The sequence below is a fragment of the Psammomys obesus genome, unplaced genomic scaffold (genome assembly GCF_907164565.1).
Source record: "Psammomys obesus unplaced genomic scaffold, mPsaObe1.curated_primary_1811, whole genome shotgun sequence".
Taxonomy (NCBI): domain Eukaryota; kingdom Metazoa; phylum Chordata; class Mammalia; order Rodentia; family Muridae; genus Psammomys; species Psammomys obesus.
Window position 1 is genome coordinate 1 of NW_026593863.1, and position 6420 is coordinate 6420.

Sequence of the window (6420 nt, forward strand, 5' to 3'; positions counted from 1 at the left end):
AAGAAGAAGAAGAAGAAGAAGAAGAAGAAGAAGAAGAAGAAGAAGAATCAAAATGTATGGCATTATGTGACATGTTTTTACAAAATCCTTATAAATTTAGTTTTTAGTTCCACATCCAGCTTTTAGAAGTCTTCTGTTTAACAGGGATAGTCTAGAAATATGGAATATTAATTTTTAAACAGTTTCTCAGATGTATCATACACTGTTATTTCATTCTTATTCAGTCTTATTTTTTAACATTCAAGTTTGCAGGAAGCAATACACATAAACCCCAATGCAGTGGTTCTCAACAACTGTAACTGTATGGATTGTAACCCTTTTGAGGTTCAAACAGCTCTCTCACAAGGGTCACCTGAGACCATTAGAAATAACAGATATTTACATTATGACCCATAACAATAGCAAATTATAGTTATGAAGTAGCAATGAAAATAATTTTGTGGTTGAGGTCCTCACAACCTGAAGAACTGTATGAAAGGTTTCAGGGAGGCTGAGGACTGTTTGAGAAAAAATGACTTACATGAAAGTCAAAACAAGTGAGTCCTTGTGCACATAGTAATTGCACAGAAAACAGACACTTTTTTTTTCAACATGTGGCTGAAGCATTTTTGTTTGTCACAGAATCATGTCATTGGAAAAAAAACTATAAATCTCTATCTAAATGAGGTGAAAGATTATGTGGTTCTTTGTGCAGAAAATACCCCCAGTTTCTCTTGTTTGTTCTCTCATTTGGCTTAAGAGGAAGGATGTCAGTGTGTATAATGCAGAAGCCAGTTCTCATTTTCACCAAGACTGCCCAAATTTAATACATGTGCTTCAAGCTTCAGCATCCTTTCAGGTAGTAAGCTTCTGGGTGTCCTACTTTGTATTTGTCAAATGTGTGCAAGGGCACGATGAGGCTTATATTTGTTTTGTTCAACCACCTGTAATAATATTAATTGAAGTGACAATTATTTACTGTGATCATTAAAAATTTTAGTGCTAGGATGTCCTCATGTGCTTTTAAAAGAATTTTCAGATTTATTGGAGTAATTAGATGTGGCACCCCAAAACACTTCTGAGAATATTTCTAACACATTTATAAAGTTTAAGTTCATCATCAGGAGGTAAGTGCCATAATGATCTATATTTAGTCTAGGATTACAAAGGACTTTCTCCCTTTAACAGAATCACTTCAAAGTACATTTTTTATTATCTATACATTTGTAGGCTATTCTACATCTGCTTGAAATTTGGTCAAATAAAAAGGATCTCATGAGGCTATTGTAGAACTATATTTTATGTCCTTTCTAAATAGCACACATACAGTCACGTCATATAAGCACATGCATACACACACACACACACACACACACACACACCCCACAAGCACAAAAACATACATGCGTACAGCCCAGCACATAGATGGTCATGAGCTATTCCGTCAGCTAGCCTACATTTTATGCCTGAGAATACAGTAATAGTGATAAATTTTAAAAAAAAATTAAAAGTAGCTTTATCTCCCTGGCTATTTTTGCCAATAAAAATAGCATATGGATTTTAAATAGTTTGGAATAGAAATAGATTTTAAATCCCTTTATTTAATAATACGTTAACAAAGATATTTAAGATTTATTAAAAGAGCAACATCATTTGATTCTTGATTGCTTGTTTAATTAAATTAGGTCACCATTTACTTGAAATTGAATGCAGGGAATAAAATGGCTTCGAGGAGGAATTACCTTGAGAGAGGATCAGTCATAAGGGATTTCTTAATTGTCCACTTCCATGTGAGGCACTCACAAATGCAAATGAAAGGAACCATTCATTGCAAAGGCGAAGGACTATGTGAATTATAATAACGTGTACTTTGAGACCTGGGTCTCATATCCTTAGGAAGTTTGGCATTTATCTCCAGGATAAGCTTTATGCTAAAGACCGGTAGAAAGTTACTGAAAGAAACAAGTTGAGGAAAACAAGGGTGGAAATGAGAGTAAATGGGTCTGAATGGGTGACATAAGGAAAGGGCCAGGCAAGACCTAAGCCCTCCTTATAAGCTTCTGATCTCATTTATAGGAAAAATGCAGCTCAAGAGATAAAGGTTAAAAATGGAGACAGGATTTGATTCACCTGCCTTAGGGGAGATAGGCTGTCTCCTGAGAAATCATTGAGCAAAACAATCAGAACCTCAGAACACTACATTGTTAAGACAAGAGCTGAGAGCTGAATGTGAAGCCAGACCTGTGACATTTAAAAGACAGTATTTATACAAGTATTTATTGTTGTCTTTTATTCACCAATCAATCTGTTTGCTATAGCAATCTCTGGAAGACATAAAAAGATTGCTTAAAATTGGCAAAGATAAAGAACACATTTCTGGTTTTCTTTATTATGATGTATCTATTTTATATGTCTGAGTATTTTGTGTGTGTGTGTGTGTGTGTGAGAGAGAGAGAGAGAGAGAGAGAGAGAGAGAGAGAAAGAGAGAGAGAGAGAGAGAGAGAGAGATGTGCATGCCTAGTATTCCTGGAGGTCAGAGAGGACATCAGACCTCTTTGAACTGGATCCATGGGGTAGGTGCTGGGAATTGAACTTAGGACCTCTGCAAGATCAAGAAGTATTCTTAACTTCTGAGTCATCTCTTTAGCTCTGGGAAGACATTTCTAAGAAACGAGGAACGTCCATTCCCCTACCCTGCTAAAAGTTAGTGGATATGAAGTCTGTTGTCTTGCACTGTTTTCACACTTGCTCATTATGTCTTTGCTGTGGGTTTTCTGTCCAGATCTAGGAGTAAGAGCAGGGGAAGTTCTGGGCAGCAAAACCAGTTTTTTCATTTCCTGTGCTCAGTGTTTATATTAAAATGAGTAGAATTTGATAGTTTGTTCTGTGTAATTTATAGCTTTGATCCTTTTGAAATTCTTACTCTTTATTTTTTTCTTTTCAAATATTTCTGATAAAAGAATTACACAAAGCAGAAATCCCATGATCTACAAAGTGAGAATTAAATGGCTTAAGGTAAATTTCTTTCTAATTGAGCAGGAAGCCAATTTCTTGATGTCTCTAAATTAATACAGCTGTTAAATGGTTGAGTGTGTCTTATGGAAAATGCTTGAAGTCTATGGATGTTGGTGTCTTTATTTGGGATGATCATAATTTTTGCTAAATAAAAAATTAAAAGAAGTCATTATTTTGGAATAAATTTTAGATCAGGATAAAACTAACGTGGGGTCACTCATTAAAAAGTTACAAATTAAGCTGAAACTAAACATCTTATTTATTTGATTTTCTAAAAAAAATAGGATAAAGTGACAGCAGCCAATTTCTCACCTGGCCTGGTAGGGAGGTTCCTCCTGTCTCTGACCTTCACAGAGAAGAAAAAAGTGAAGCATCTGGATGCTGACCAGTCAGACACTTTTCTATAACTCTGGTTTCCTGTTTTGAGCACATAAGGAAAATAACTTTTTTTTTTTTGGTTCCACTTTGGTTTTGGTTCTGTTCAGGTTGTTGGAGTGTTTATTTATTTTGTTTTATGAATGAATAGCTTGATTACAAATTAAAAGATAAAGCCAATCTGATTATTAAACTCAGTCATAATTTTGTGCTTTGACATTTGTGTTGTTTTATATGCCAAATATTATAGTAGTACAAAATATATTCAAATAAAAACCATGCTGAGTTTTTTTTTTCTGTATTAGCATACACAGAATTCTGCAAGTAGCAAGTACTCATTGTGAAATGCATATACATGGGATAGATTTTTCCTGGATCATTGGCTGCAGTTGTAGCCCATAATAGATACTACTTTCTGTCTTTCCACACTAGTAGCTACTTTGTTCAGCTGTTCATATTCAATTTCTTTTCTCCTCAAAAGTTCAATACTTTGTTATTTTACTGCTACCAAGAAATTTGAACAAAACTAGAAAAAAAACTCGTTTTGAGACTTTTCATTTGATGCATGGGTCAATCTAATAGATAAATTAATTACCAGTAAAAGGATATTTGCCATGTTTTCCGCATTATTCATTCAGCTATAACCAGTGATGGTAAAGTTTGGAAATAGACAGTGGTTCTTGAGAGGGATAATGTATCAGCAAAATTGGAGATTTTAATAGAAACCACTTTGCAAACTTCCCTCTAGTGAGCATTGTAATTGGAGATGCTGAACTGAAAATGTGATAAAAATGTCCAACAACAGGCAGGATGCCAGCCTTCAGAATGAATCCATCCCAGCACTCTACATTAGTGCCTTCGAATGTTCTGTCTCTTTGTTATTTGCTCATGAGCTCATTATTTTCTTTATAGAGTAATGCTGACACAAATTTGATCTGACCATCTCAGACTGCAGATTCCCTTAAATACACAGCTACCGGCTATGTGCACATTGAGCAAGTTGACAATAACACTGTATTTTAGTCATGCAACAGCTTCACATTTTCAGTGAGAATGAATTGTAGTCATTGAAGCATGAAGGTGATGTGCCCACCAGTGCAGAATGTTAGTGCCTTGCATGTTAAAACTTTAAATCCTTAGTTAGAATAGTCACAGATTCCAAGTGAATAGCGCAAACTCTAATGTAATTTCTTGAATTCAGTCCCAGTAGCTCTCTTTCAGATTTCTGTGTTCGAAGAGGATTAATAGATGGTGTGGTGAGGATGGTAGTATCATGGGTTCCCATGTTATGCTTTTCTGGGTGTTGTTTGTGTATGTGTGTGTGTGCGTGCGTGTTATTCTTTTATTACCTGTTTGTTTTCTGAAAAGAGAAAGAACGTGTATGGAGTTGGGCGGGTAAAAAGAAGCTGAAAGGAGCTAGAGGAAGGGAAATCACGATCACAATATACTGTGATTTTTTTTTTTTTTTTTTTTTTTTTTTTTTTTTTTTTTTTTTTTTTTGTGAAAGTGAGCCAGCTTTCCTGGCTTAGCAGCCTACCCCACTATTTTCCTTAAATAGGAAAACCTGATAGAAAGGCAAAGTAAACTGAGGTTTCTCAGCTTGTTCAAAACGTCTTTTGAAAAATTCATTATTTAAGAAAAAGCAGCAGTGAAGCTAGAATTCCGGAAGGCCTGCCCTCCCCAGGTGCTGCGTGAGAGTAAACCACATACAGTTCTTTACAGTGTGGTTACCTTCTCTTACATGTGATGGTATAGGCAGGAAAAAGAATATCATGTTATAGTGGCTCTTTTTGGGCCCTGCCCTGAAGATCTCTTCAGTTTTTGTTCAAGAAGTTTCACAATAAACATTCTACTTTTGTTGGGGGACCAGATGATCAGTAGAACTGAACATATGCCTACAAATACTCTTAAACACAGAGACGTAAAACCAGATAACTCCCTAATGAGTATTGAGAATCACTGTAATAAGTTTCACTTTATTGGTTTTGGTTTGACCAAAAAGTATGGAAGCACCAGTACAAAGCAGCACGTCTCACACAGAGAAGATGAAAACCTCCTGGACACTGCTTACTGTGCTAGATCAGTGCACACCTTTGCCTTGAGCAGAGTCCCTGAGATCACATGAAGCTGTCGGATCTGTCCTGATGGGCTCCAGTAGAACCTGTCTGCGAGTCAGGGGCTGAGGGCTGCAACAAAGGAATCAAACTATGAGAAGATTAGTGAAAAGATCTATTCCCGTTGAATTTTTGAGCAAGCAGTTCCTTACAGAATTTGCCATGTTCTTAAACTACAGTTGTGGGCGGTGCTGTGAGGGAGCTCTAGGTTACATGTCTCTGAGGCAGCTACTTCACAGCCTTTGCAGGACCCAGAACCACCAGGATTTGACTGGACAATGTTAAAGCAGAATGTAGCACAGCAGGCAGCCTCTTCCACTGGGCAGGGTCAGCAAGCTCAACCCCCCACAGGCAAGCAAACTGACAAAACCAAGAGTAGCAGGAGTGGTGTCTCGGCATGAATTGGGAGAGAAGCAGTGGAATAGATGATGGGCATTTGTTTCCGTCCAAGTGTAAGAACTGTTATCCTACATACACCAGCTGGTGTTTATGGACAACCCTCTACGTGGTATAAAGAGCTTAATTTCTGTATAAACTGCTTCTGGGCAGCATTATTGATGCTGATCCTAAGCTGTAGGCACTGTGATGCTGAATATTAACTGTGGTAATGAAACCTGGTGTCTGCTCTTCTACTGCATTTTTATCCCCAAGTGGAAAAGTTAATGGTTGATACAGGAATTGGAGAAATCATGAAAATGCCATTTTTGTTGTTGTAATCTTTTATTTTGAACTATGCCGCTTTGAGGTCTCATTTTAGAACAATAACATGAATAGTTTTCAGATAGAGCTGTGATGGTTGTTAGTGTTCAGAATTGTGTGTTCTTGGGGTTTTTCCATCCCTGGAGCTTATAAGTTGTTCACCTTAAACATTCTTTAAATGGCACGCTTCTTGGTTGCAAGACAGCTGATAAGGCAGCAACCAAATCTTTCAGTATTT

At 36.7% G+C, this 6420-nt stretch overlaps 1 pseudogene; it reads left to right on the plus strand.

Moving 5' to 3' along the window:
* Positions 1–5006: 5006 nt before the first annotated feature.
* On the plus strand, positions 5007–5884 carry LOC129684238 (casein kinase I-like; annotated as a pseudogene).
* Positions 5885–6420: the final 536 nt, after the last annotated feature.